This window comes from Chiloscyllium punctatum, chromosome 29, assembly GCF_047496795.1.
Source record: "Chiloscyllium punctatum isolate Juve2018m chromosome 29, sChiPun1.3, whole genome shotgun sequence".
Classification (NCBI taxonomy): Eukaryota; Metazoa; Chordata; class Chondrichthyes; order Orectolobiformes; family Hemiscylliidae; genus Chiloscyllium; species Chiloscyllium punctatum.
The window spans coordinates 74,990,195-75,001,293 of record NC_092767.1 but is presented as its reverse complement, the minus strand read 5'-3'; the positions used below and the strand labels follow the sequence as shown (position 1 = coordinate 75,001,293).

The window sequence follows — 11,099 nt, the reverse complement described above, 5'->3', positions numbered from 1 at the left end:
GAGTGAGGACTGCAGATGCTGGAGATCAGAGTCCAGAGTGTGTTGCTGGAAAAGCACAGCAGGTCAGGCAGCATCCGAGGAGCAGGAGAGTCGATGTTTCGGACAAAAGCCCTACTGCGTCAGCATTCCTGATGAAGGCCTTATGCCCGAATCGTTGATTCTTCTGCTTCTTGGATGCTGCCTGACCGGCTGGGATTGAATATGTGCCCTCCACCCACACCATTTCAGGCAAATGTGAATTTATTTTGAATCTGGATGTAAATCCATCTAGTGGTCTTAGTGGCTATACTCACCCTAGACAGAGTCCAGTGTCATAGAGTCATAGAGATGTACAGCATGGAAACAGACCCTTCGGTCTGACCCATCCATGCCGACCAGATGTAAGAACATAGGAACTAGGCGCCTCCAGCCTGCTCCCCCGTTTAATAAGATCATGGCTGATTTTCTGTGGACTCAGCTCCACTTACCCGCCTCCTCACCATAACCGCTCATTCCTTTACTGTTCAAAAATCTATCGACCTTAGCTTTAAAAATTCAAGGAGGTAGCCTCAACTCCTTCATTGTGTGGGGAGTTCCACAGATTCACAGCCCTCTGGGTGAAGAGGTTCCTCCTCGGCTCAGTCCGAAACCCTTCATTTTGAGGCTCTACCCTCTTGTGCTAGTTTCACCTGCCAGTGGAAACAACTTCTCGGTTTGTATTCTATCTATTTCCTTCATAATTTTATATGTTTTGATAAGATCCCCCCTCATTCTTCTAAATCCCAATGAATATAATCTCAGTCTACTCAGTCTATCCTCATAAGCCAACCCCCTCAACTCCAACCAACCTAGTGACCCTCCTCTGCACCCCCTCCAATGCCAATACATCCTTTCTCAAGTAAGGAGACCAAAACTGCACACAGTACACCAATTGTGGCCTCACCAGTGCCCTACAGGGTGGCACCATGACTCAGCAGTTAGCACTGCTACCTCTCAGTGCCAGGGACCTGGGTTTGACTCCAGATTCGGGCAACCATCTGTGTGGAGTTTGCACATTCTCCGGGTGCTCCGGTTTCCTCCCACAGTCCAAAGATGTGCAATTAGATTTTACTCAGAGAGGGGATTTGATTTCACGTGTGCAGAGATACAGTGAAAAGTGTTGTCACATGTACTTTATAAACAGATCGTACCATACAAGTGCATCAGGGTAACAGAACAGAGTGTAGGATACAGTGTTACAGCCACTGAGAACACAGAGAGAGATCAATATTAACATTTGAGAAATCCATACTAAAGTCTAGGAACAGAGGGGAAGAAGCTGTTCTTGAATCTGTGCGTACATGTACTCAAACTTCTTTATTTTCTGCCCAACAGGTGGAAGAGGGTATAACTGGGGTGGGAGATCAGATTGAGGTTCTCAAAATCTGGAGTGACCTGGATGGTTCAGTGGTTAGCACCACTGCCTCTTTGTGCCAGGGACCTGGGTTCAATTCCAGCCTCAGGTGACTGTCTGTGTGGAATTTGCACATTCTCCCTGTGTCTGCATGGGTTTCCTCCGAGTGCTCCGGTTTCTTCCCACAGTCTCCACTGATGTGCAGGTTATGTGAAATGGCTAGGTTAATTAGTGTTCAGGGATGTACAGGTTAGGTGCATTAGTCACGGGTGTGTAATAGGATAAGTGAATGGGTCTGGGTGGTTTACTCTTCAGAGTCTTGGTGGGGTCTTGCTGGGCTGAAGGGCTTATGCCTGAAATGTCGATTCTCCTGCTTCTTGGATGCTGCCTGACCTGCTGCGCTTTTCCAGTAACACGTTTTCCAGCTCTGATCTCCAGCATCTTCAGTCCTCACTTTCTCCTGAAGGGTCTCTCCCCACACTGTAGGGATTCTCTGCAGCTGCAACATTAAACCCGCTGCTTTTAAATTCACTCCCTTTAGCTATGATGGACAAAATTCCATTTGCCCTCTTAGTTACCTGTTGTACCTGCACACCAACCTTCTGTGATTCAAGCACAAGGACACCCAGGTCACTCTGCACATCAGGGTGCTGCTGGGTCCACTGATTGTTATCATTAATATAAATTAATTGGATGTGAATATAGGGGCTATGGTCATGCAAAGGACACCAAAATTGGAGGTGTAATGGACAGTGTTGAAGATTAGCTCAGAGTACAGCAGGACCTTGATCAGAAGGATTAATAGGCCAAGAAATGGCAGATGGCGTTTAATTTAGATAAATGTAAAGTTGCATTTTTGAAAGGCAAATCCGGGTAGGACTTATACACTTATACATGGTAAGATCCTGGGGAGTATTGCTGAACAAAGAGACCTTGGAGTGCAGGTTCGTAGTTCCTTGTAGGTGGTGTCACATGTAGTCAGGATGGTGAAGAAGGTGTTAGTAAACTTGCCTTTATTGCTCAGTTAGAGACAAAAAAACTGCAGACGTTAGAATCCAAAGTAGACAGGCAGGAAGCTGGAAGAACACAGCAAGCCAGGCAGCATCAGGAGGTGCAAGAGTCAACATTTTGGATGTAACCTAACCCTTCTTCAGGGTTTCAAGAAGGGTTACACCCAAAATGTCAACTTCTCCACTTCCTAATGCTGCCGGGCTTTATTGCTCAGTACAGGAGTTGGGAAGTACGTTGCGGCTGTACAGGACATTGGTTTGGACAGTTTTGAAATACTGTGTTCAATTCTGGTCTCTCTGCTCTATGAAGGATATTGTGAAACCTGATAAGGTTCAGAAAAGATTTACAAGGATGTTGGCAGAATTGGAGGGTTTGAGCTGTAGGGAGAGGCCAATTAGACTGGGGCTGTTTTCCCTGGAGCGACAGAGGCTGAGGGGTGACCTCATAGAGGTTTATAAAATCATGAGGGGCATGGATAGGGTAAATAGACAAGGTGTTTTCCCTGAAGTGGGAGAGTCCAGAACTAGAGGGCATAGGTTTAGGGTGAGAGGGGAAAGATATAAAAGGGACCTAAGGGGCAACTTTTTCATGCAGGGGGTGGTGTGTGTATGGAATGAGTTGCCAGAGTAGGTGGTGGAGGATGGTACAGTTACAACATTTAAATGGCATCTGGGTGGAATATATGAATACAAAGGGTTTGGAGGGATATGGGCCAAATGCTGGCCAATGACACTATTTTAGGATATCTGGTCGGCCTGGATGAATTGGAATGAAGGGTCTGTATCTGTGCTGTATGCCCCTCTGACTCATTGTTGAATGAGGAGGGACTGGAGAGAGAAGGCTCTGTTGGGAAGAGTCCTTTGTCCAGTTTCTGTTTGGGATGTGTCTTTGTAAAGAAGGTGGGCAGTGGGCCAAAGAAAAGCAAATATCTGCAGATGCTGGAAATCTGAAACAAAAACAGAAACTGGGCAGAAACCCAACTTTGAGTTCTCAAGAAGGAAAGGTCGACCTTTTGCTTTCTCCACAGATGCTGCCAGATCTGCTGAGCTTTTCCAGCATTTTCTGTTTTTGTGTTTCTGATTTCCAGCATCCGGAGTTCTTTCAGATTTAGTTTTGTTGTTTTTACTGGTTGAAGTGAGGAATATTGGCCAGGGCACACAGGGTAGAATTGTAAAGGCGATGCTTATGAGACCATTTGAGGCTGGACTTTATAAACACAATCCCTCCTTCTGTTCAACTCCTACTGTTGGGGAATCTCTTGACTCAAGTGGAACAAACAAACTGGGCCTCTGTAAATTGTCTCACACAGAGAAAATAAAGCACATTCTAGATTAAAACATTCCAATCAAAGGCGTAGGTACGTTGTTCTCTCTGGCACAGAGACAAGCCAAGCTAAACACATATGTTAGCTGTTTTGGCGTGTTTCTCAAACAATATTTGCAATAAATTTGCTCTCCCTGAGAGAAATAGTGGTGTGGTCATATCACTGATAATCAGATTTATTTAGGGACATAGAGTCCTAGAGTCAGTCAGCCAAAAACAAACCCTTCAGTCTAACCAGTCCATGCCGACCATAATCCCAAACTAAACTAGTTCCTACCTGCCTGCTCCTGGCCCGTATCTCTCCAAACCTTTCCTATTCATGTACTCATCCAAATGTCTTTTAAACGTTGTCACTGTACCCTTGTCCATCAATTCCTCTGAAAGTTCGTTCCACACACAAAACACTCTCTGTAAAGAATTTGCCCGTTATGTCTTTTTTAAATCTCTCTCCTCTCACCCTAAAAATGTGCCCCCAAGTCTTGAAATCCTCCATCCGAGCATTAACTGTATCTTTACTACTCATTATTCTATAAACTTCTATCAGGTCACCTCTCAACCTCCTACACTCCAGTGGAAAAAGTCCCAGCCTATCCAGCCTTCCTGTTTAACTCAAACCTTCCAAACCCGGCAACATCCTGGTAAATCTCTTCTGAACCCTCTCCAGCTTGATAATATCCTTCCTATAACTGGATGACCAGAACTGGACACAGTACTCCAGATTTCAAATAAACCTGTTGGACTGTAGCCTGGTGTTGAAAGACCTCTGACCTAGTTCAATGTCGAATAAAAAGCTAGGAATTCCCGCACCCCATGAAAGAATAAATAGGAGAGAAATGAAAATATGAGTGCATTCATGTTTTGTTAACTGAACTGTTATCACCTTCAGTTGACTTTAAAAATTGCTGATACCTTTTCAGATTTCCTGAGGTCAAATTATAGTTTATTGTCTTCCTGCCCAACCTCTGCAGACCAATGTAGAGACAAAAGATTGAGTCTATCTTAGAGTTGTATAGCTTTAGAGACATTAGCCCATCGTCGCTGTGCTGAATCATAGGATCCCCACAGTGTGGAAGCAGCTCATAACAACCCTCCAAAGAGCATCCCACCCTATCCCTGCATTGCCCATGGCTAACCCACCGAGCATGCAAATCCCTGGATACTGCATGCAATTTAGCACAGCTGCATTTCTTTGGACTGTGGGAGGAAACTCCACGCAGACGGTTGTCCAAGCCTAGTATCAAACCCAGGTCTCTAGGGAGGTGAGGCAGCAGTGCTAACCACTGAGCCACTGTGGTAGATCCCTGACCGGTCATTGATTTGTTCCTTCCAGCCCTGTAATGTTCCCTTTTATTATGTCCAGAACCAATTCTTTTTGCGTGTCACGACTCAAATCTACTTTCACGACCCTTTCAAATGGAAGTTTCCGGATTGTAACAACTCACTGAGTTAAAATAAAAACACGCCCCATCAGCTTTGTGTCATGTGTTATTTCTGTGTGGTCTGGTCACTGGTTTTCATTTTCCCCTCCTTTGCCAAATCAAACCGTTCATAATTTTCTTCTTCAAAGTGATCCTTCTACACTTGAGGGAGATATAAAGTTTTTCGGCAAAGCTGAGATCGTCGTGCAAGTCCCATCTTCGTGACCTCTCCCCTTACCTGAGGCCTGGTGACTCTCAGATTAAACTCACCATCAGTCTCTATTGTGAGAGCAGTCATTGAGTCATAGAGATGTACAGCACGGAGACAGACCCTTCAGTCCAACTCATCCATGCCGACCAGATATCCCAAATCCTAGTCATATTTGCCAGCACTTGGTCCATGTCCCTCTAAACCCTTCCTATTCATATACCCATCCAGATGCCTTTTAGATTAGATTCCCTACAGTGTGGAAACAGGCCCTTCGGCCCAACCAGTCCACACTGACCCTCCAAAGAGTAACCCACCCAGACCCATTTCCCTCTGACTAATGCATCTAACACTATGGGCAATTTAGCCCTAACCTGCACATCTTTGGACTGTGGGAGGAAACCAGAGCACCCGGAGGAAACCCACGCAGACACACAGAGAATGTGCAAACTCCACACAGACAGTGCCCGAGGCTGGAATCGAACCCGGGTCCCTGGCACTGTGTAACCACTGAGCCACCATGCCATGCCGTGCTGTGTTGTAATTGTTTCAGCTTCTACTACTTCCCCTGGCAGCTTTTACATACACGCACCACCCTCTGTGTGAAAAAGTTGTAAATCTTTCCCCACTCACCTAAGCCCTCTAGTTTTAGACTCCCCCACCCTGGGGAAAAGACTTTGCCTATTTATCCTATCCATGCCCCTCATGATTTTATGAACCTTTATAAGGTCACCCCTCAGCCTCCGATGCTCCAGGGAAAACAACCCCAGCCTATTCAACCTCTCCCTGTAGCTCAAATCCTCCAATCCCTGCAACATCATTTTAAGTTGTTTCTGAACCCTTTCATGTTTAACGACAGCTTTCCAATAGCTGTGTTTTAAGAATTTTGACGCAATCAGTACATTGAATATGTGTCATAGGTAAAATAAATAACTGCAGATGCTGGAAATCTGAAATAAAAACAGAAATTGGTGGGGAAACTCAGCAGGTCTGGCAGCACCTGTGGAGAGAGAGAAGCACAGTTAACATTTCAGATCCGGTGGAAGAAGGGTCATGGGGCTCTTTGGCTATAACCGTGCAAAAGTAATTGTATGACGGAATTAAGGAGCTAATATATAATTTGAGAAGTAAGGTACAGAACAAATTGACTGGTGGAGGTTGGTACAATTGCAACATTTAAAAGGCATCTGGATGGGTATATGAACAGGAAGGGCTTGGAGGGATATGGGCTGGGTGTTGGACTAGATTGGGTTGGGATATCTGATCGGCATGGACAAGTTGGACCGAAGGTTCTGTTTCCGTGCTGTACATCTCTATGACTCCATGACTGTGGGACAGTGTGATCCACACTTGGTAAACTCATGAATAGTACATAAATGGTGGAAAATGCACTCAATTCAAGGGTTATGCGAGAAAGGCAGGAAAGTGGAGTTGAGGATTATCAGATCAGCCGTGATCACATTGAATGGCAGAGCAGAGTTGATGGGCTGAATGGTCTACTTCTGTTCCTATGTCTCATGGACTTTAATCCAGAATGCAGACTGCATTTCAAAAATGTACTTTAAAGAGACTGCATTTTGCACATAATTATCCATACCTGAAGCTAATATAATTGTGAGATTCTGCTAATATTTTTAAGGCTTGTTTGCAACAATATTGCAAACGATGAATATTCGCTTTGTTTGTATCACTGTCGCAATTCAGCCCAATGATTTCTTAATCAAGTAATTATCTAACCTCATTTTAAACCTCTGCAGGAAATTATCCAAATTCCTCTTGATAGCCACAAATGAACCTGCCTCCACCCAGCCAGCACTTTCCAAATCCTAATTGCCTGCAGTGCAACTCCTTTCTCCCTTGTTTTTTTTCAAATTTATTGACCTATTTTTCCTCGCCAACCTGTTCAGCATTTTATTTCGTACTTCCTAGAGCAGGAGGGGTCTTGAAACCAAACCTCCTGATCTCAGGGGAGAGACACAAGATACCCTTCCTTTGGTTCGGAAATCAGTATTATTCTGAAAACAACAATTGGAAGGCTTCAGTTCTTCTCAAGTATCACTATGGAACTTCAAACTGACTTTTAAATGTGAAAACCATTAAAAAAAAATTTCTAGATGCTGGAAATCAGAAACAAAAACAGAAATTGCTGGAAAAGCTCAGCAGGTCTGGCAGGGTCTGTGGAGAGAAAGCAGAGTTAATGTTTCAAGTCCAGTCATTCAACCCAAAAGGTTAACTCTGATTTCTCCTGCCTGAACTGCCAAGCTTGTCCAGCAATTTCTGTTACAAGTAGATTAGATTCCCTGCAGTGTGGAAACAGGCCCTTCAGTCCAACAAGTTCACACTGACCCTCCGAAGAGTAACCCACCCAGATCCATTCTCCTACATTTCCCCAGACTAATGCACCTAGCACTATGGGCAATTTAGCATGGCCAATTCACCTGACCCACACGTCTTTGTGACTGTGGGAGGAAACTGGAGCACTCAGGGGAAACCCACACAGATACGGGGAGAAGGTGCAAACTCCACACAGACAGTCACCTGAGGCTGGAATCGAACCCGGGTCCCTGGTGCTGTGAGGCAGCAATGCTAACCACTGAGCCACCGTGCCACCCCTAAGTAGATAGGGAGATGGAGTCAATGAATGAGTTCTGAGGAACGGTCACCTGAACCTGAAACATTAACTCTGATTTCTCTGCACAGATGCTGCCAGATCCGCTGAGCTTTTCCAGCAGATTATTAAATGTGTTTAATTGTTATGCCAGGCCCAATGTGGAACGTAGCTCCCGTTTAGAATGCCAGACTGAGTAAAGAGCACACGGCCATGCTCCAAAGTGTTCACTCTCTCAGGTTTGGAAGGAATCCCAGGACATCATAGAATCATACAGCTTGGTAACAGACCCTTTGGTCCACCCAGTCCATGCTGACCATAATCCCAAACTAAACTAGTCCCACCTGCCTGCTCCTGGCCCATATCCCTCCAAACCTTCCCTATTCATGGACTTATCTAAATGTCTTTGAAATGTTGTAGCTGTTCCCACATCCACCACTTCCTCTGGAAGACATGTCCCTCCCTGATGTCTTCTATACTCGATACAAGCAGAATCTCCACATGGTGCCACCTACCCCAACACCCCTGTCACTGCTGCAGACGTCAGATTGGTCTTCCTGGGAGTCAAGAGTAGAGTGGTGCTGGAAAGGTGCAGCGGGTCAGGCTGCATCCGAACAGCAGGAAAATCAACGTTCGAACAAAAGCCCCTCACCATTCCTGATGAAGGGCTTTTGCTCGAATCGTCAATTTTTCCTGCTGCTCGGATGCTGCGCTTTTCCAGCACCACTCTACTTTTGACTCTAATCTCCAGCGTCTGCAGGACCCACTTCTGCTTGGTCTTCCTGGGATTCAGCCCAAGGAAAGCGATGGGCCGGCTGGAGTCCCCAGCCAAGCACTCATATCTTTGACCTCTTACTCCAACAAGCTGAAGTTCCCATCTCCTTCAAGAACATCAGCATCATCCCAGTACTTAAGAAAGCACATGCAATGTGCCTTAGTGAGTACTGCCCAGTGGCTCTGGCCTACATAATCATGAAGTGCTTCGGGAGGTTGGTCATGGTCCACATCAACTCTCATCTCCCAGCCTGTCTCAATCCTCTCCAATTTGCCTACCCATCTAACAGGTCCACAGGGGACACCATTTCCCTAGCCCTACACTCATCCCTGGAACATTTGGACAAGGCCCCCAAGTCAGACTCCTGCTCATCAACTACAGCTCCATCTTCAACACCATTAACGCCTCCAGACTGATGTCAAACCTCCAAGATCTAGGTCTTGGCTCCGCCCTCTGCAACTGGATCCTGAGCTTCCTGACCCACAGTGAAGATAGGGAACTGCACCTCCTCCACAATGACCCTCAATGCTGGAGCCCCTCAAAGATGCGTCCTCAGTTCGGTACTCTACTCCCTGTACACCCACCACTGTTGCCAACTTCTGAACAAATGTCACCTCCAAGTTCACCGCTGACACCACCGTAGTTGGGCAGATATCAAAGAACGACAGGTCAGGATATAGAAAGGAGATAGAGGGCTTGGTGAGGTGGTGCAATGAGAACCACCTCTCTCACAACATCTGCAAATCTAAAGAACTGATTGTTAGCTTCAGAAAGACGGGAGGAGAGCACACCCCCATCTACATCAACGGAGCGGAGGTTGAGGGGGTGGAGAGCGCCATGTTCCTCAGAGTGACGATAACGAAGGACCCGTCCAGGAATTCCCACGTCAATGGGAACGGTCAAGAAGGCACGACAATGCCTCTCCATCCTCAGGCAGCTCAGGAAATCCAGCATGGCCACACGAACCCTCATCACCTTTTCCAGATGTGTACTGTCTGGGTGCCTAATGGGAACTGCTCTGCCCAGGACTGTAAGAAACCAGAGAAGGTGGTGTGTACAGCCCAGACCATCACAGGAGCCAACCTCCCATCCACCGATTCCAGTTACACGGCTCGCTGCCGCAGAAAGGCTGCCAACATCATCAAAGACCCATTACACCCTGGGAATGCTCTCCTAAAGCCTCTTCCATCAGGCAGTAGATACAGAGGCCTGAACACATGTACCAGTGGGTTCAGGAGCAGCTTCTTCCCAGATGTTATTAGACTGATGAATGGACCTTATAGAGATCTATAAAATCATTGAGGGCTATGGATAGGGTGATTCCCCAGTGTAGAGAAGTCCAAAACCAGAGGCCATAGGTTTAAGGTGAGAGGGGAAAGATTTAAAAGAGACCTGAGGGGAAATCTTTTCACACAGAGGGTGCCAGAGGAAGTGGTGGAGGCTGGTACAATTGCAACATTTAAAAGGCATCTGGATGGGTATATGACTCGGAAAGCTTCAGAGAGAGCTGGGACATTTTCTAGCAAATGGGACTAGATTAAGTGAGGATATCTACTTGGCATGGACAAGTTGGACCAAAGGGTCTGTTTCCGTGTTGTACATCTCTGTCACTCTATGGGGCTCTGGAATTCTGTTGGGGTATAAGCAAAAGGATCAAGAATAGACCATTCAGCCCTTCAACACTGCCCTACTATTGAATACGATTATGGCTGATCTTCCCAAGCCTCAATTCCTTTTCTGTGCCAACTCCTTGTATCCCTTAGCTCCATGCTATGTCAAAACAAAATCTACCTCCTTCTCCTTTAAATCCTTTCAGTGATCTAGCCTCCACACCTGTCTGGGGTAGAGGATTCAACAGGTTCAGTACCCTCTGGGAGATGAAATTCCGTCCCCTCTCAGATGAGTGTCCTGTTACTCTGTAATGTCCTCCCTCCCTCTCTTGTGACGTTTCTTGAATGTTGCCCCTTTGGGTCACCTTTCCTGCCGGAATCGGGTTAAAATTCCTGCAAAAGTGTCTCGTGACGGTTCACTCAGTTAAATGTGCTATCCGAATGCAGGTAGTTTGTTGGGAAGAGGTCAGGAGGGCCTGTCAGATGAAGTGTGATGAGCTGCAGAGTGTCAATGCAGGATGGTCTCCGACAGACATCGCAGGGCAAAGGTGTGGCACCCAGATGAACAAGCTGATCTATTTTTTTCACAACGAGAATGTTTGTGATAATTGCACACCCGAATTTAATGAGAGGCACTGCCTGTATTAAATGTGGGTGTGCAATTATCGCAAACATCCTCGTTGTGAAAAAAATAGATCAGCTTGTTCATCTGGGTGCCACACCTTCGCCCTGTGATGTCTGTCAGAGACCATCCTGCATTGACAGCTTTTAATG

The 11,099-nt window shown here is 46.1% G+C and overlaps 1 protein-coding gene across 1 annotated transcript in view; it reads left to right on the top strand.

Moving 5' to 3' along the window:
* sirt2 (sirtuin 2 (silent mating type information regulation 2, homolog) 2 (S. cerevisiae)) overlaps positions 1-11,099 on the top strand; it is a 106,706-nt gene that overhangs the window by 28,384 nt on the left and 67,223 nt on the right. The window lies entirely within an intron of this gene.